Below are 21346 nucleotides of genomic sequence, written 5' to 3' on the forward strand. Positions count from 1 at the left end.
TCAACAGGACAACTCCAACAACATACGCAATACAGATACAGTATCCATTGTTTTATTCTATGAGTGTGACTGCATGTGCTTAGCTTTAGTTTGTAACCAAAGATTGTCTTTATCTTCAATTATTGTTTGTCCATGCTCTGCTTTTTTTTTCTTCTCTCAACAAAACCTACCCAAAAAGAAACCCCCATTCCCATCCATTTTACAAACCCTAACCCTCTTCCCCCGGGCTGTGTTGTTTTGCTTGATGTCTGACTAAAATGACATCAATAATTCCACACACTTGCTGGGGAGGATAAGGTCATAGCAACAGGCTGGTGAAGGAATACGAGGATATCTTCTAGACTTACTCAGCTTCAGTACTATATCTTCTAGTAGTAGTAGCCAATGTCAAATAAATTCAACGCAAGTACTAGTTATACTTGCAAGCAAATACTTTACCATTTGTTAGGCTACATTATGGCACTGTTCTGTCTGTCACCTGCTATATTCTCGATCGTACCGTAACCGTTGTAATGCTACAGTAAGGACAAACAAGGTTTCGTTTTCTTTTTTTCCATTGGCATGCAACTGCCACTGTGTCACACCACTAGTACCACCGCAATGAGGAAATGTCACCCGCCCAGGATTGACAACGTTAATCCCCATTTCACGTGGAGCCAGCCCTGGGCCTAGCCCTAATTTCTAACACAAATTACAGGTAAGATAAGCGTTTGGTGGGAGGTAGTATAATGGAGTATTATTTCGGAGTAGACAAGAGATTGACGGTTGTACTACTAAAGTCCTACGACTGTTCAGGAAAACAAAGTTACTGTTACACCCCCGCCCCCCACCCACCAGACTGAAAAGCAGTAAAAAACAGGTATGGTCAGATAAAGTTTAAAAATATATTTATGTAGCCCTAACAAAATAATCTCCCTCACCCACCCTAACCCCAACGATTGTCTTTGAAACGTCCCAAAACGATCCCAACTCCCAAATCCCACCCCCAAAAGTCTATAAAAAAAGGGCAAGGGACACTCCACTACTGGAGGGTGCTGGTGCTGGTGCATTTTGCGGCATGGGCATCATACTCCTTGCGGAGGGTGGCAAGCTCGGAGCGGAGGCCCTTAACCAAGTTCTTATACTTCAGGACCTCCTGCTCCAGGTTGGACATTCGGACTCGTAGGCGGCGTTGGCGTTCCTTGCAGCTCCTGTGGGGGGCAGCTGGTATTTCTGTTGCTTGGCGGTGGCGGTTGTCTTTGTTAGCCCGGCTCGGTCCCGCTGGCTTAGTCACGGAGGAGGATGCAGCGGTCCCAGTCGAGGATGTTGTTGTTGCCCCGCTCGACTGCATGTCCTCCTCCTCCTCCAGGGCCACCAGCCGCCGATATTCGGCGACAGTGGCCTCCAGCCTCCGTTGCCGGGCCATTCTAGCCTGCTCCCTCCGTGTTGTTGATTTGGAAGGAGCAACTATATGAAGAAAGAAAGACATAGTCTGTAACCCATGCTCCTTAGCATTAATAACACAAAGTGATTGAGCCGAAAGTTGGGTCACAGTACAAGTAGCAAATTGAAAGCACAGTACATAACTATTGAGGACAGTATCTATGTAACCTCCCACTTCTGCATCCTTGCTCTAACATTAGTGGTAGTTTAATGAACAAATTCTACGACCACTATGGACTTCCATTACAGTCGACTATGACAGTACACCAGTCTTATTCTTCTTCTTCTTTCTTGTTTAGGGAAATTGGTACGTTATCTTATGCAAGCCGGCAGAATGACATGGACAGCACAGTGAACTTGCACCCGAGAAAAAAAGTTGCACACCATGATGGGTGAGACAGACTTGCGTTACTGTACCGGTCCAGTACATGCAGGTGGTGAAGCTATTACTTTTCTATTACGGGTGGCACTGAGAATACTCTGTTACAAGGGCTACTGCTTAATTAATTTACCTTTCACCCTACAGTGCAAATGAGTACTAGAAAAGGAAAATGAAGCTAACTAATTTGATTATCTATCACTTCACATGGGACGTATTTGATGACATATGGGATGACTTTAGGTGCTTTGCTTAATATTGAGTGAACAGTGATACACCCACACATGAATGACGTACTACAAGTAAACTAAAGTTATTAAGAGAGGTACGGAGTGTCCACCGTAATAACCAGATATATGCTGTGATTGCAGACGTAATACAAAGTACTGCTACTATTCATGGTAGTATTGGACACATTTACAATTTCTTTTCCTTGCCTTCCCTGCACTGGAACGGACGTGCGGGTGCGGTGGTACATGCTCTTCAAGGTAACACTTAGTTCATCTGGCGACCATCTACTCTCTCTAGATACACATGTGCTATCTAAGAGTCAGAGAATACCATGCTCCAGGCATCCATTCAGTCAAAGTATACGCACACATACAGTTTCTGTTTCACCCACCCAGGCTGCTGTCCTTCCACCCATCCTTGCTTCATCATTGACCCAGCCATGCACCATACCATATTCTTTCCTTCCCAGCCACCTCGGGGGCCAAGCAAACACATATCGTTCTTCTTTGCCAGCCATCATACAAGTTCGCGTCCCACTTACTTACACCCTTCTTTCGCTTTTCGTTCATCCCATCCATCACGTTCGTCTAAGAACTTATTGGGATTCTTCTCACCAAAAACTTCACAGCTAAGTCAAAGTACATTTCGAGGAGGCTACTACCTGGTTGATTTGTAATACACCCGTGCAGAAAGCACACTATGCAGTCTTCAATTTCAATAAGTAAGGAATATATAGCTTACCTGTTTCCGCCACCACCGTTTGAACCCCCACAGGACCGTCCGCCGGCTCTTGCACCGCCTCCTCCCCAGAGTCCTCCGAGTCCTCGCCCAACACAGCCACCTCCGCTGGCCCCGTCACCAGATGTTACACCTACAAAGTACATTTAAGAATGTTAGAATACACCACTCACTACTATATAATATTTGGTCTAGGAGAAATGTTAAAAAAACTGAATACAATGTAATAATTTGTGACTGTCTACTCCAAAGTAAAAATGTCCCTTTTTCCAGGGAAGGCTGTTGTCTTGCTGCACTTTTATGCACAACTGATGAATGCTTGCTTTTGATTTTTGACTCCTAAGAACACGACCAGGATCAAGTTCAAACCAGGTGAGAGCTCGTCTCGACCACAAGAAATGTGTCCAATTAATCGTCAGCACTAAACACTTTTCCGTTTTCAGTTAAATAGTTTTATGACAAAGTAGATTTTAATAAATGTGTTTACTTTTAATAAAGCTTTTAAACTTAAATAGACTCTGTGGTTTTTGTTCCTCCAGACTAGAGTGGATGAGCTAAAGGTTTTGGAATTTTTGCAAGCATGAGTGCCTCTGACACTTCTTGACTGTGCTGTGACTCCGTACTCTCTTGTCCTGCGTACGATAATCTAGAGATCATTGGGGATCAATAATCGGTGACTTCGGGAGCTGAATGACTCTGCCACACTATCTAGTCAGTAAGGAGACAGTGCATAGAGCTATTGCTGAATAGAATGGGAGTCCAATGGAATTGCCAAATGTCCAATCTTAGTTAGCTACACAGACAGACTAATAAGAATAGTCTAGTAATACCACAGGGAGTCATATTCGAGGCAGGATAAGAATTTATATCCAGTCTACAAGAAGATAAAGACGATTTAGAAAAAATCGAATGAGGAACGCTAGGAAAAAATAGGTACTCTTTATTAAAATGTAAACTTACTGGGGCCAGCAAAGGAGCCCTCGCCTGCCCGATCCTGGCCTGCATCCTCAGCACCCTCCTCCTGTGTCCTCTTGCCCTTGGGGGGAGCTGATGTACAACATGTACAACATGAAAGAAAGAAAGACCAGAAAACATGGATGAGATTTTTCAACCAAATCAAACATTTCAAAAGAACAATAACAAAATATTTTGGAGAAATAGCAAATAGATAGACAACTATTCCACGGGATCTATCTCATGTGGTATACTACTTTATTCGTATTGCCTGATTTGCGGAACGTTGACTTAGAAAGTTCCTATGTAACTCAATAAACAGACTACTAAAGAGGTTTGCCTAGGCCTGGCACTGCAGACAGCAGTCCGCAGCACGCGAAGTGACAGACAAAGTCCATCCTGCTTGCAGATCAGTGAATACTCAAACTATCAATCCACCCACCACCGCCACTATTTCTTCTTATAGCCATGTGTGTAAAGGAAGGACTGGACTTCAGTCTGTTGGGGCTGATTTAGAAGTCCCTTGCGGCTCATTTTCCTCCATTGTTGCGTGCCTTTTGTGACGCAGCGGCAGAACAAAAGACTCGCCATGGTGTTGGTGCGGCGTATATATTAAAAAAAAACACATATGGGCATATGGGCGATGCATCACGTTGTAAAGCCCTGCGCCATCAGGGGGCGTTCCGGCGCAAGGGAGGGCGTACCTGCGCAGGAACGAATCCTAAAAGTGGCTGAGGGAAATCTACAAGATGTCAATCAGTCACTTTTAGGACAATGATGCATGACTCAAACCCTGCGCACTTGAAGCCGACGTACGGCTTGATGCAGCATTGGGGAGATTGGGTACCCCAGAGCATTGCTGGAGCTGCGCCATCGTTGGCACGCAACTCCAGCAATGCGCTGCCTTTACGGCACAGATGCGTAAGGCTTCTGTGATGTTTTGGGCCAATGGGTGGTGGTGGCATGGCACACAATTACTGCCGCATCCCTGCTACTTTGCAGGGATGCGCCGGTAATTGAAAATATGACCCTTAGTGTCTAGCATTACGCAGTTCTTATCTTTACACTACACTCATACATAATTTCTCAGGCCAATGAAATGCTTCTGAACACAACATACAAAACAAAGAAGCATAGTAGCAAGCAAGGCTACTGAGAAGGAGAGCAGTGCACCTGAAATGCATAGAAGATTTTGAAATATAATTTACCTCAATGTAATCGGCAGCATTATTGCTCTTGGTAAAGAACAAAGATTTGCAAATAACAGAGCCGGATAAAACAGAGTAGTAAATGAATAGCTACTACTACTCACCAAGCCAGGGGACCTCTACGCCGAGCGCGTCCAGCAAGTCCCGTTCCCGGTCCATGACATCGGTCCAGCGGTGGGTGGCCTGGTTATATGTGTGCCGGACCCCAGAGAGCTTATACATGGCCCGGCACACCTTCTCCCACCGCTTGCGGCGCTCCCGGATGCCATAGCCAGTCGCGATCTTGCCGCCTCCCAGGATCGTCTTGGGGAGGCGGCGCTGGACGTGGAAGATGAGTGCCGCCACTTCCTCCGCGCTGAAGATCTCCCGCGGCACCACTTGCTCCCCCCTCAAACGCCCGCACGGGAGCCGGGCACGGGGTGCGGGACCCTTCCCCTTCTCAGGGTGCTTCCCGGCTCCCTTTACCATGGTCTGGGCAGACATACAGTTAAATGATAAACAAGAAATAGAATAGTGAAGAAGAAAAGAAAAGAGTTTAAAAAAGTAGTTTAAAAGTAACTAAAAGCAGCAGAAAACACAAAAATATAGAGCTAGAAAAATAGAGGGATAGATAATAAGTAAAATTAGATCAAATAAACTTCAAACAAGCAAAGGATGGCAGAGATTGAGAGAGGATAGAGAAAGCATGCCCAGAACCATAGCAATGAATGAGAAACAAGATGGCCGCGCCCGTTCACGACCGCGTGGGTAAGTTCGCGCGAGATTTTCCTCGCGAGCACGCGCGAAATTGTACTAGCGAGCAGCACACTTTGCGAGATTACACATAGCGGCCGGAAACGGAATTACGTCACGCAAACAAGATGGCCGCGCCCGTGTACGACCGATAGGGTAACTTGGCAAACGTATAGCTAGAAGCGCCTCGCGAACACGCGCAAGATCACGCGAACATACACGTGGCAAAAAAAACAATTTTGTATTCGCACGCATTCGCGGCTTCCGAAATCGATCTCGCACGGATTCGCGCCCCAAAAAACACGCGAAATTGCAGAAAAAACGATTTTAGCTAAACTGAAAGCAATGAGCAGGTGCAAAAGTTCAAACTTAACATTAGTAACATTCAAGGTAGTGCTTCCTGAGGGGCCCCTCCAGAGTTTGCAACTATTCTATGACCCTGCTATGACCCAAACAGCAGGCTCATAGAATAGCTACAAGTAGACCATAAAGGTCCTGTGAAAAAAAATTTCACTGCAACAAAAAGCAAATTACAGATAAGGAAGGAAGCAGGTGCCAGCCAGACTGGAAGTTTCAAAATTACTGACACATTAATGACCCACAAATTAATTGATGGCAGTTGAAGAAGAGCAGGTGTGCTTGCTTTTTTCAACCACCATAATCTACAGTGATAATTAAACCTAATGGGTGGCAGTGAGGATGTACCAGAGGGTGGCATGGGTGTCCCAGAGGGTGGCAGTGGTGAAACAGAGGGTGCTGTGAACCTGTGATGATAAACCAGACGTAGAAACAACATAGTCGCGGCCGTTGCGAGCCGAAAAGTAAGTTCGCAATTGCGAACTTGTCCCAAAATCGGCGCGAACGCGCGCCAACACAAAAAACGGGAAAATCCGCAAATCCGCTAGAGTTCGCGTATCTTCGCGGATTGCGAATCCGTAAATCCACAATTTCGCGTACGCGAGATCCGCTAGATCCGCCCATACTTAATAAGCAGCACCAGATAAGTAACGAAGTTCTGCTTTGGAGGATTCAAAATGAAAGAGCAACTCATGGTTGTGAGCCTTGTGGTACACTAACTTGAAGTAGGAGGATAAGACTCGAGAGCCTTACTACTGAGACAAATGAATGTAATGTAGATGGATGTTGAATGTTGAAGGAGTCAACCATCTTGTATGTGATGGAGAAGAATAAGGATGAAAGCAAGGAGATTGTCACGATGAAAGGTGAGAATGTTATGTGGATAAGAGTGGCTTCAACAGAGGGGAATTTGCAAAGCCAGACTGCATTAGAATAAAAAGGTAGACAGGAAGAGGTAATAAATGAGATGATTGAAAACAAGGGCCACATAATATAAAGTGCCCCGGCAGCCCAGCATTATAATGGGCAATTTAGCCCACGTTCAGTGCCCTCAGAGCACTTTGTTATTACAGACGGGGCAGAAGATGCTTGTATGGTCCTTCTTTAATAAAGATTTTCCAAGTGTACATTACGAGCTAGTGCAATCCTATATCGCTCATTTGCATTGAGGCGTGCGTGCCCCAATGTCCTTGAGAGATACAACGTTGCTCTACCTTTAACTAGTGCACCACCAGAATGACTGGACTATTTGTATTACAAAAGGCGTCACACAAGGGTCTGCAACCGCTTCCTTAATACTACAGTGCCCTGGGGGTAGGGGGGGCAGAAAGAAGGTACTCGAGGGGCACCATAGTACATACTAGTACATACTGGTGATCAAGGGTTTCAGAAAAAAACAGGAGATGAGCTACTTAATGATGCTTGACAGGAGACAATAAGAATACTCAAATCCTACAGCCTGAATTGATGCGAGTTTGTGAAGCAAACGTCATTTCTGGACAGGAAACTCCAGCATGGAATGAGAAACTCGAGTCTGTGAGTGCACTTGATAACCTCGTACTTGTGTTTGAATCAAAGTGCTATAGGTTCACAAGAAGGAAGGAAAACAAAGGCCGGTATTACATTCAGCCACACATGTACATAGTATAATATGTTTTTTTATCTCAGAGTAGTTGTTTTCTGCTAAGTTTGCTAACTCTGCCATTATGAGGGGCTCTGATGAACCGAACACCCAAGAGGACATTGACAAATGTGGAGTGTTGTTTCTTTTTGTTTTCACTAATTACTAAAAATGTGTATCTGTTAGCTTTTACTGCGCATAACGTCCAGGTCTTAGGGTAGCCTACAACACACTGTACATTACAGCCTTGTCTCTAGAGGATGGCATTCCTAAAATGTCCCGTTCATGATGTTTAAAGCGGATTGCGGGGTAATTTTTCTGTTTTTATTCCCTTCCTTCTTAGCGTGATTGAATATACTGAGAACTCAGCAGCACGTTCAAAATGAGGTATAAATCACAGCCACGTGTGTTTTTTCCATCTCTTCCCGGTGATCAGCATCACGTAACCATCTTCTGTTCAACATGGCACATACAACTGATGAGTGATGGTATCTCTGTGTGTGCTCTTGTAATATACGGCATGCTGTCTGTTAGGTCTGAGATTACTCTCTCTGGTTTTAATAATGTTCTCAAGCTGTTATTTAGAAGATAAATGAGACGCGTCTCCTAATCGTGGGGTCTAGTTAACACGATTGGATATTTCAGAAAATACATTTACAAGAGTATTTGATTATGAGTGTGGCTATTCTATTAACTTGATTAAAGAGAAGCGGGGAAAGGAAATTGATGGTTTTATTGTCTCATAAAAATCTGTATTTTGTGTCATTACTTTTCGGTGGGAAATCCCACATTTAAATTCCTATGTGCAGCTATACTCGAACCTTGCTTTGTTTTTCACTGATTTCAATACTAGACTGTCTCCCAGTGAGTGAAACTGAATTTTAATAATGGACAGGTAAGATCTTGTACTATTTTATGCTGGTTTCATTGGCATGCAGCACGTAGAAGCTGCTTGCTTCAGACATTAAAGGCCAGATGCATCAATATACTGATCGTACCCCATAGGCGTACTCCAAGGCTCATCCCTTAGCCCAAAGCTGTTGAACATCTACAAGGCACAGCTCGCCCACGTTGCCAGACTGCTCAACTTCAACATCATCTCCTACACCGATGACACCCAGCTGATCCTCTCCCTCACCAAGGGCCCCCACACTGCCAAAACCAACCCCCACAAAGGAATGAACGGCCTTCGCCGACTGGATGAGAAACAGCTGACTGAAGCTGAACTCTGACAAGACGAAGGGCCTCATCCTCGGATCCACCCCTTCGGCCTGGGATGACTCCTGGTAGCCGACCGCACTGGGAACAACTCCAACACCTACTGACCACGCACACAACCTAGGTGTCATCCTCGACACCACCCTCTCCATGACTAAGCAGGTCAACTCTGTCTCTTCCTCATGCTTCAACACCCTCCGCATGCTCCGCAGGATCTACAAGTGGATCCCCACCGAAACAAGAAGAACGGTCACCCAGGCCCTCGTCAGCAAGAGGTGGGACTACGGAAACATCCTCTACGCAGGAGCCGCAGCCAAACTCCTGCAGCGGATACAACGCATCCAGAACCCCTCTGCACACCTGATCCTTGACATCCTTCGCCACAGACACATCACACCCCACCTGAGAGACCTGCACTGGCTCCCCATCAACAAAAGGATTTTCTTCAATCTCCTCACCCATGCACACAAGGCACTCCACAACACCGGACCAGCGTACCTCAACAGACCACTCAGCTTCTACACCCCCACCCGCCGGCTCCGCTCCGCCGACCTGGCCCCGCCACAGTCAACCGAATCTGAAGAGCGACCTCCGGCGCCAGATCGTTCTTCCACCTCACACCCAAGACCTTAAACACCCTCCCCTTCCACCAATGGCAGACCCAAGACCTGCTGACCTTCAGAAGACTCCTGAAGACCTGGCTCTTCAAGCAGTAGCAGCATCTCCCACCCCCCAGCGCCTTGAGACCCTCACGGGTAAGTAGTGCGCTTTGCAAATTATATGATTGATTGATTGATTGATTGAAAAGGACTAGTCGCAAATTGTGACCTGTACTTTTGTGACCAGTATTTAATTTTGTGAAACGACCTATGTACTAACAGGTCTGTAAGTAAACTTTCAAATCGAGGTAGGTCACAATCCTAGATCTTATACTGTGATTCCCTCCAGCTGGATAAAATCATAGGGATTGTTGCCTGCAAGGGTCAGTAAACCGCTGTCTCTATGAATGCATTTAAATAAAGAATTTTTGTTAAAGCATCCTGATTTTCTCACTTATTCCAATGAAACATCATTAAAAAGGACCCCACTAGAGAATACATGATAAAAAGAAAAATGTTTATCCGTAAATATATTCTATCATGATATTGAATTTTAAATATTGCCATGCTAAATATTGTATCCAGAATATCGACTACCACAATATTATAAAGGTAAGTATATATAGTTAAGTAAAGAATTACTGTAGCTCACAGCCAGCCATATAGAAATGCAGATACTGACATAGCCAGCCAAATACTCCTGCACTGAAAAACGCATCCAGGCACGCACTGATGCACCCACTGACACACCCAGTGACTTGCCAGTGCAGAAACTAACACACCCAGGCATACAGCAATGCAGACACTGACACAATCATCCAAACACTAATGGGTCGAATAACACACCCAGTTAGACACTGAGACATTCACTGAGACACCCAGAGACTTACCATTGCAGACACTGACACACCTGGGCATACAGCAATGGAGACACAGCCAATCAAACAATAATGTATCCAATCAAATACCCATGCATACGCTGCCACATACACTGACAGACCGAGGCATAAAGCAAAGCAGACACTGACACAGCCAGCCAAATACTAATGCATCCAATAAGACACCCAGGCACATGCTGACACTCCCACTGTAATACCCGGAGACTTCATAATTCAGACACTGACACACCCAGCCATACAGAAATGCAGACACTGACACAGCCAGACAAAAACAAAGGCATCCAATAAGCCACCCAGGCACACACGGACACATACACTGAGACACCCAGAGACTTAACAATGCACACACTGATATACCCAGCCCTACAGCAATAGAGACACTGACACACCGATCCAAACCCTAATGCATCCAATAAGACACCCAGGCATACACTGACACACCCAGAGGCTTACCAGTGCAGCCACTGAAACACCCAGGCATACAGCAATGTAGACACAGACCAACATTAATACATCCAATTACACACACAGGCATACGCTGGTGCATACACTGACACACCCTGGAGATACCAATACAGACACTGATACACTCAGGCATACAGCAATGCAGACACTGACACAGCCAGTCAAACATTATACATCCATTAACACATCCAGGTGTACACTGATGCATATGCTAACACACCCAGGCACTCACTAAGGCATGCACCTACACATCTAGGCATGCACTCATGCACATACTGACTCACTCTCATACAATACAGCCACTGACACAATAAAAACACAGAGTTAGCTCTTTATTTGAGTAGATGGTGGTTCTAACAAGAACAGTTATTTTCCTATAAGGGTTTTTGGATAGTTATTACATTTTTCACCTTTTTTGATCAACAAGTTAACAAGGTAGTAGAAAGAGTAAGGATGGGGAAATGGAAATAAACAATTGGTTTCACTCTTCAAAAAACATTATGAATTATTTGGATGCAAAAAAAAGAAACTAACAGTGATGCTTCTTCATTGTATCCAAGAATTAACCCACAGAAGAAATGTTTATTGTGAAAAGCACATTGCATTTCACGCAGTAAATAACCAGGCACTGAATTCCTCACATGCAGTTTCTATTGTAAGGAGTGCAGCACAAGATGGTTCTCCAATGCTTCTGAGAGGTGGACTATCCTGGTGCACATGCTTTTCTTCACATCATCTGGTTGTAGAACCTTTCATTTTTTTATTTTTTTTATTTTGTATTGACCATTTTCAACAAGAAAAAATAAACACTGCAGAGAAAATACAGTACATGGCATATGGATCAATAGCTATACGTTACATAAAGATGACGAATCTATTGGGGGCAAATCAGGTCTACATAGACAATCATAAAAAGGTATTTCATTCGAAAGATACGATTAACTGATAAAGGCAAGGGGGCTCACTGCAATACAGGCATATAGTAAACATAGTTATCACATTGTCAGAAGTAACACGAGGCTAAATAGTGGGCACAGATAAAAAGTAGGTGGTAAGGGGTGACCAAATGTCCCGTGGCCTCGGAGATGCAGGTAACTCTTCAGCGTAACACACCAGTTGATCCCAACAACACCCTCCGCTTGGTCATCAACAACACAGTGGTAACAAATCTTCTGCAGGATGTCTTGACCCAGTTAGAGAAGACCGAGGAGACATATCTGAGAGGTACAATTCAGAGGAAGATCAACCATCTGACTAATAATCTTTATGACAGATTCCCAGTACGAGAATAACTTGGGACAAACCCATGTTAGGTGATAAAAATCAGCATCAGGGGCCATACAGCGTCTGCAAGCAGCTGAATCTCGCAAGCTATACTTGTGCAATTGGACAGGTCTATAGTATAACTGATGTATATATTTAAAATGCACCATTCGCAAATTTCCATTAGCTGTCAAGTGCCCTGTCAAACGCCAACAGTCCGCCCATTCATCCTCAGTCATGGTGCGAGGTAATACAGTATTCCATTTAGTCAGAGCTACTACAGCAGAGGCAGCCACCTCCCTTTGCGACACCCGATAGAGTCTAGTTACCAGCTTCACCCTAGAGGGAGCAGTGTATAAAAGTTGCAGCGCTTCTAATGTGGACGGCTCAGCGGGAAACTGTGGGCACAGCGCGCGCAAGGCTGACCTCAATCTGGTGTAAATAAACAGGTGCATTAGGGTGATAGGGCCTCCAGTAACCAGGGATGCCAAAGAGAAAAATTGCCCCCCAGGATACACATCCTCCATATTCACCATATTCATATCTTTGAGTGTCCGCAAGGCACCCATCTCAGCAGTAACCGAGAGACGCATGTGATGAAGAAGAGGCATACTAGGCGCATAAAGTGGCAATTTACGCGCCTGCCTTCCTAATTCATGCCATGCTATAACCGTGATTTGAACCGTACCAAACTCCCCTTTCTAAAACACTGTATGTGTGTTAACAATCATGGCCTTTAGCGGCATGTGGTGCATTGCGCCAGCCTCGACCTCCACGTGAGGAATGTAAGCAGGGTCATGCTGCCAGTAATGCGCAAAGTGGGCTTACGCACACTGATAATACAAGTGGAGGTCAGGTGCTGTAAAACCACCCTGCTCATAAGGAAGCATAAGCGTTTCCAACTTAAGGCGAGGCTTTTTACCCCCCCACGCCAGAGTAATTAAAAGGGAGTGAAGAGAGTTAAAAAGTGACATGTCAAATGTACCAAAATATTTAAAAATAGATACAGAAAGCGAGGGAGTATTACCATTTTCATTAACACTATACGGTGAGCAAAGGAGAGGGGCAGTTTATTCCAGCGGGTGACCTGTTCCTCAAGTTGCGTAATGGCAGTTCCATAGTTAGCGTGGACTACCACCTGTGGGTCTCTATGCAGCCATATGCCCAAATATTTTACTGTACAATTCCACCAAACCAGGGGAAACTCTAGGTCAATGGTAGAAGTGCAATCCGTAAGAGGCAATATCATGGATTTGGACCAATTTATTCCTAGCCTGGAGAACCATTCAAAATAAATGTATTCCCGGAGGAGGGAAGCCAGATGAAGGGCAGTCTCACGCACATACAGCACCATGTCATCGGCACACATGGAGACGGCCAACGGATGCTGGAAGAACCGCAGGGCTGCTTGGGAATAACGCTGCCGCAAGATACAAACCAAAGGCTCGAGAATAAGCGTAAATATTAAGGGGGAGAGCGGGCAGCCCTGTCGCGTACCACGATGAATATGGAACAAGTGGGATAAGTCACCATTAACCCTCACTCGCGCTGTAGGGCAAGTATAGAGCAGTTTCGGCGTCAAGGAGTACCACCACCGTCGGCAATGGGTGTTCCAGGACATGCATAACCGCCAAAAGCGTCCTCAGATTGTGGGAGGTGGAGCGGGTAGGCACAAAACCAGATTGATCCGGCAAAACTATAACCAGAAGAAGCAGCCGGGAATCTAGTAGCCAAAACCTTAGCCAAGATTTTAACATCTGTATTGATTAAGGATAATGGCCTGTAGGATTCATACCTGTCCGACGGTTTGCCAGGCTTGAGAAGCAAGACCACCCTCCCCGCTTCACGCAGCGTTGGAGGTAGGCATTTAGACTCATAAGCTTCCTCATAGACCTGGTGCAAACAGGGAGCTAGAATGTCAATATATGCTTTATAAAATTTCGCTGGTAGCCCGTCAGTGCCAGCCGATTTACCATTGGGAAGGGATTTAATAGCGTCCTAAATTTCACCTATGGTGATGGGATGCATTAAAAACTCCTGTTGCCCCCGAGAAAGCCACACTAGTGCTATATCATCCAAATATTGTTGCAATTCAGCTTCATCCACAGCCGGGCGATAAGCATACACATCTTCATAATAATCGGCGAACAACCGTAAAATATTAGAGGTGTCATGATGAGTGACTCCATCAACTGTGATCGAGCTAACAGTGTATGATCCACCCCTAGGGTCCGTAATACGAGCAGCTCGTGCTCTTCCAGGTCTGCCACCTTCCCCGTAGTACCGCCCCCCCCCTCCCCGGTCATGTGACGTACCTTTTGGTCAGTTAATTCATTATATTCTGCCACTTTTTCTTTAATATTTGCAAGTACAGCTGGGTCTGGGGAGTCCTTGTACTGCTGTTCCAACCCCCTTAGGTCAATCGTCATGCTCCAGTGCCAACATGGTGCCCCTGAGCGATCGAAGAACCACAGCTTGGAGACCAATACAAACCCCATGAATAGTCACCTTGAAGGCCTCCCGTAGTGTCCCCACAGTGTCAACCAAGCCAGTATTATGTGTGGAATAGTCAGCAACGGCCTCCCGAACACCCTTGCAAAACACCAGGTCTAACAAGGAGGAAGGCTGGAGCCGCCACTGGAAAGGGGGGGAGTGTAATCCAGCAAGGTCATAGAAAAATTCACAGGGGAGTGATCCGATAGTGTTCTGGGCAGTTGCTCAATCCGCACTGCCCAATCATGTGCATCACGAGTCATCAACCAGAAATATTTGCGGGACCAGGCATGACGGGCATAAGAGTGGCAGGTACCTTCCACCAGGCATCTACAAGCCCCAATGTCAATATAGCATCCTGCAATGCAGTGACCGCCCTCTTGGGAGGCTAGTCCATCATAGACAATCTGTCCATATTAGGATCCAAGGTCACATTAAAATCACCCCCACAAATAAAAGTGGAAGGGGGCAACTTATAGAGTGTCGTAAAAGACGGGGTCATCGGTGTTAGGCCCATATACATTAACTAGCACCAGAGACCTCCCATATAGTGTCCCCTGGACTATTATGTATCTCCCAACATCATCCTCTTCTACAGAGAGTGGCACAAAGGGGGTACCTTTTTTAATCAGGATCATCACCCCCCGTGCGTAAGAAGAATAGGAAGCAGCTAGCTTCACCCCAGCCCATCTAGTAGCTACTGCAGACACCGCCTGTTTAGTAAGATGTCTCTCCTGTAGGAAAGCAATTTGAATATGGTGTCGATCTAGATAGGAGAGCACCTGGTGCACTTTCCTCGGATTGTTGAACCCCCTTACATTCCAGCTGAGCCAGAATAATGTCTTGTTTTTGGAATCAGTCATATCCCATCTATGAAACGCACATATCTACCATAGTGTCTAGAAAGTGTCCCCAACATTTCCACCCCATAACCTCCACATGTTGCCCATGTACAATCCACAACATATTGATCTCCAACAACCCACCCCACCCACTCCAGCACTATAAGTCTGCCGTGATTATCCCCTACGGAAAATAGGCAAAAGAACCCCAGGACAGTTTGCATAATTAGGCGGGCAGGGTAAAGCATTACAGATTGGATATGAAGCGGTTGCAGTTTTTTCTTCACAGCGTGAAATTCCCTGTGCGCCTGTTGCACCGCTACGGTAAAGTCGGGAAAGTACTCCTGCTTAATTCCCTTATAGTTGAGACTGCCCCTCTCCCTTGCTAGATGTAGCACAGTGTCCCGATCCCAATAATTCAGCAGTCAGTCTATAATAGGACGGGCCGGCGCGCCCGGGACAGGTCGGGCAGCCAAGGAGCGGTGATCTCGCTCAACAATGAGGACTTTTGAAAAATGCTCCACCCCAAATAGAGAGGTGAGAAGCGTCTCAACGTACAGCTCCATGGGCCCGGTGTTGGTCATCTCCGAAATGCCCGTAGTACAAAGATTATTCCTCCGAGACTGGGCCTCGAGATCCTCATTCTTAGATCTAATAACCTCCAAAAACATCTCCATACCGGCACACGAAGAGCTGACTGCCTCAACCCGATCCTCGGTAGTGGAGATGCTTTGTTCAGCGTCAGCCAGCTGTGTGTATGTATTTGCCGTAGGCTGCCCTGAGTTGTTTATCTCATTTAGAAGCCATTGTGTCCATGCGCAGATTCAGGTATTCAATTTTCGCATCAATAGTGTGGAGGCTCTGTTGCATGGACATCATCAAGTGCTCCAGCTTAGCACTTGAGCCCTGTTCAAGTTCAGTTTCAGTGTCTGTGGCATTGGGAGTCTTAGACTTAGGGTTTTTCTTGGCCTCAAAATTAAGTTTGCCTTGTTGTTTGTCCGTACGCCCCATGACCAATCCAGAGTCCAATCCAGCGTAACCAGAAGAGACAAGTGCCGCCAGATAATAATTGCAGGGAGATAACCAACATTCTCAATTGCCCTGAGCAGATGTGTCCAACCAGGTATTAGGGCCAATTCCAGGAATCACAAGGAACAAGGTACAGCACACACTGCCAGAGACCTACAGATAGGGTCCTTCAGAAGGACAGCCCCCTGTCAGCAGCACACCAGCACAGGGATAATACAGTCAACAAGAGGAAGCATCTTGTATAAACAGTATAATGTGAAGCACATAAGGCACAATAACATACACTGTGCAGGGAGAAACTGAAGCCAGCCAATAAGTAATCAGGCTCACTCAGCGCCAGTGATTATAGTCCCGATGAGCAGGCCACACAGCAGGGGCACTGGAAGGCACGCACAACTATGTGGAAAATGGCACGCAGAGCCCGCTATAGGACAGAAAGGAATACCAGCCCAAGGCAGGAGGAGTAAAATAGACTGCGAGGCACAGGGCCGAAGGTGCCAATATCACCAGCGGCAGGCCCAGGAGTTTGATAAGTGGCGGCACAGTGGAAGGCAGCAACCGCGGCAGCAGCAGGACAGGCCCGCCAGGCTCAGGGAAACCGCACCTCACCTCAGCGTCGCAATGTCAACCGGAGCAGCAGCCGCGGCCACCGGGGAACAACTCAGCCACCAGGCCGCACAACACCAGCCAAAGTCAATCAAAGCAGCAGCCATGGCCAGCAGGGATCGGCTCGGCCGACAGGTCGCGTAACACGAGTTGAAGCCGATCAGAGCAGAAGCCGCAGCCGTCGAGGAACAGCAAAACCACCAGGCCGCGTGGCACCAATCAGGAGCAATAGACGTGGGCCTCCAACAACCGACACGGCCCCCGTACCAGGATAGCACCACTCACCAGGGCTGGGAGGCCACAGGGCCGCAGAGCAGAAAGCCCACCGCCACACTGCAGGGCCACAATCACCAGCCACCAAAAGCGTCACGGAGCAGCAAGGTCACAGGCCCCACAGCACCACCGGAGACACCCTGCTCCACAGCCACAGATCCACCACAACGAAACCGGGACCTCAACAGCAGAGCAGGTGGGCCTTTAAGGAGTGAAGAGCGGTGCTGCCATTTCATGCCAGTACAAAAGGGGGTGGTGATGGACGGAGCATCTGAATCAATCAAACACTCACACCCAGTCAAAAGATCTGGGTTTAATCCATCACCGTTCTTTAGCCCACTCTGCCACCCCAGTTCAGATATGGCTATATGCAAATCAGTCTGACCCTGTGCCTCATGGGAACAGTCCAGCCCGAACTGCCAAGCCATGTCTTCCCTGGACCGGAAACAAGCTACCGAGAACCGGTTTCTGGCATTCCCGCCATCTTCAGCCCGGCTTGCTTGAATCCAGTGGCAAAGTGAGCAAGGGACTCACGTCTGAGCATACCCTGCCAACTTATGGCGAACAAAGCGGTACAAAAGGGGGTGGTGATGGATGGAGCATCTGAACCAATCAAACACTCAAACCCAGTCAAAAGATCTGGGTTTGATCCATCACCATTCTTTAGCCCACTCTGCCACCCCAGTTCAGACATGGCCATATGCAAATCAGTATGACCCTGTGCCTCATGGGAACAGTCCAGCCTGAACTGCCATTTCACGCCAGAGCTGAGGGAGGGACAGAAGTGAAGCTAGACAGCAGCAAATGCCAGCGAAGTTATATAAAAACATTCCTCAGGCAGTAAGGAGAGCAAATCTGGTCTGTAGAGCCCTGGATTACATCAATTATGCAGGATAATGGGCGGATTGGAGTCTTGGCCAGCAGAGCAGCACTAAAGTGCGGCCATCTTGCTCTGGGCCCTCTAGTGCCCCCCGTAGAACCTTTCATAAATTGTTATTAGGTGCTTACACATAGAACTTGTCCCATGTGAATACTTCTTTGCAGTGCCTCTGGATAACTGTTTGCCACAAATGATGCACTTGATATGTTTTTTTCTGATACTTTCTTTTTCCAAGAAAGTTTGATAAAGTGTTTCCACTTATCAGTTTCTTTTCTGCGAGGTGGTATGTCTTCTTTTTCAGTCTCATAAGGTTGTGGATCCTCATCTTAGATCGATGATGTCACTTCAGCCATTGTCTAAAAGCACAGCGCTGCTGGTTCTCAATCCTCCTTCTAAAGGCTTCATTGGACAAGTAACTGCTTTTGGGTGTGGTTTTCCATGTGGCAGGGTGGGGGCCCAATGTAACCAATCAGAATGCAAGGTTTGTCTGTGCTTTCGGGGGAATATGCAAATCTGGCATTCAAGGATTCGTAAAAAACTGGTAAAATGGGTAAATAAAAAAAACAGATTTAAGGAGATTTACGTATACTTGTAAATTTGTTCACACTGATGTCATTAATGACAATGGAGGGCTGTACATATGCACAGTAATTGCTCAAATTCTGATCAACTTCAACAGATTTGCACTCGCTGAGTCCTTCTGTTCACATAATCAGGAGTAAAAATCATTGAGTAGCAGTCCATCTATATTTCTGATCCTGTGAAATACCGTGGTAAAGTCCAAAAAATTATTTAAAATACAATAACATTTGTTTAATTACATAAAAAATGGTTTTACTGTACACTAAGTACAAATTTGATTTTTATATTTTAAAATGTATAAAAAGTTTAGTTGTACAAGAAGAATATCTACAGTATAAAAAGTCTAATTAATAAAAAGGAAAACAATTGAAATCCGTTTAGTATTAAAAATAAACCCTAAAAATTAACTAAAAAATAAATTATTAGAAGAATATAATATTTTAAAAGTTCAGTTAGAAAACCCTTACTAATTCACTGAAAAAAACAAAGGTTACAGGGACATTATAGCTAGGAAATAGAACATAAAAAACCTTAGATATTCACTGGAAAAAAGGTTACAGATATGTTATAGTTAGAAAATAGAATAAAATAAATTTCAGAAACTCAGTGAAAAAAACAAAAGGTTACATGGACTTTATCCCTTTTGGTGCATGTGCGTACTCAATTCCTCCCTGGTGCTGTGCACGTCCATTGGCTGACACCAGGGTGGCCCCCTTTAATCCTCTGGAGGTTTCTTTTTTTATACGCCCTGAGGGAGACATGGAAGCCTTTCCGCATCTCTTCCCACCCCCCCTCATGCCCATCTGTGACATCAGCGAGCTGCGAGCTGCTAGGTGTTCTGACATCACAGTTCTTCCCACCGGAGCAGAGGACAGCCGCAGGTAAGGCCACGCTCAACTCCAATTGGGAAAGCAGGCCAAAAATGCCTCTCCAGCTTTTAAGCAGGCCTTGTTTGAAAGGGGAAGAGTCCCCCCTTTCAAATGAGGCCTTTCTGAAAGGGTTTCCTAGCCGTGGGTTGCGCAGCACTATGAGACATGTCCAGGAAATCCCAAAAGACACATGGGATGTCATGGGGGGTCAACCATTGTGGGAATGGAGCACCCCCCCCGGGGTGTATATATTTTTTACAAACCTTGGTTTTCCCTGGAGGCCCCCTGATGTAATTTTTTTTTTAAGATGACAAAACTGACAGTGGGTCGGCCATCCTGCTCACTGCTGACCCCCTGCCGATGCAAATTTGTTTTGTATGGACGAGTGAATTCCATGGCGGCCACGATCAGCTCCCAGGGATAACCCACCTAAAAACAATAAAAATATACATAAAGAGAAAGAGTGAGAAAGAGATCTCTCTATGTATATATATATATATATATATATATATGTATAGAGAGAGAGTCTCTCTTTCTCTTCGTGTGAATAATATATATACATATATATATATATATATTCACTGAAAAAACCATAGGTTATAGACCATATATAGTTAGGAATTAGCATTTACAAAACCTTAAAAATTCACTGAAAAAACCATAGGTTATAGACCATATATAGTTAGGGATTAGCATTTAAAAAACCTTATTTTACTCACACAAAACCATTGAAATTCCATATATAGTTAGTTGTACTAACTATATATCACGCACCCGCAATCCACTGCTGATGATGTCACATATTACATCATTCATGACATGGTCAGTGACATCACTGATGACATCACTGATGACATCTCAAATGACATCACTGATGACATCACTGATGACATCTCATTTGACATTACTGATCACATCACTGATGACATCATTCATGTGATGATACAATGAACCTCTTCAGACTCTAATATAACCTTAGATACACTCAGTGTAAACAGACACTCACAGACTGTCACTCATCCATGGAGTTACTCACACACCTAGTCAGTCTTGCAAAGAATCAATCACACCTCGATTTCCTCAACTATATAGTTATACACACCTTACTTATTGGAACATATAATAACACATATTTACTCTGTTATACAATCCCTGATACAAGTTCACAATAATCCATACAGCCACTCACACATTCACTGGCTCTTATGCACAGTTATTTATATATGTCAACTATCACATGTACTGTGTTTTACATATGTACTTACTTTGACATGTAGCACTGAGATATCCATTCACTCACCAATACACTCATGCACACAGTCAACCGCCCATACAGATGTTTCCACATGCACTTTTGAACCCATACATCTAGTGAATCAACTGCTCACACATCTATGCACAGAGTCATACACCTCCCAGACACCCACACACACACTCAGTCTCCCATACAAATACTTGGGCAACTAATCAATAACCCATATAGTTAGTCATATAGCTAATGATCAACACATGCATCAGATTACAAAACAACAGACACAATGATGCACAATTTAAAACAGTTTAGTCACTAACCCATGCACTCAGTGAGACACATTTAATCACTCACTTATACAGTCAGTCATGCACCTACTAAATCCTTCATCCAGACACTTATACATCCACTCATTCTTCAATATGTAAGACATA

The sequence above is a fragment of the Lissotriton helveticus genome, chromosome 1_1 (genome assembly GCF_964261635.1).
Source record: "Lissotriton helveticus chromosome 1_1, aLisHel1.1, whole genome shotgun sequence".
Classification (NCBI taxonomy): domain Eukaryota; kingdom Metazoa; phylum Chordata; class Amphibia; order Caudata; family Salamandridae; genus Lissotriton; species Lissotriton helveticus.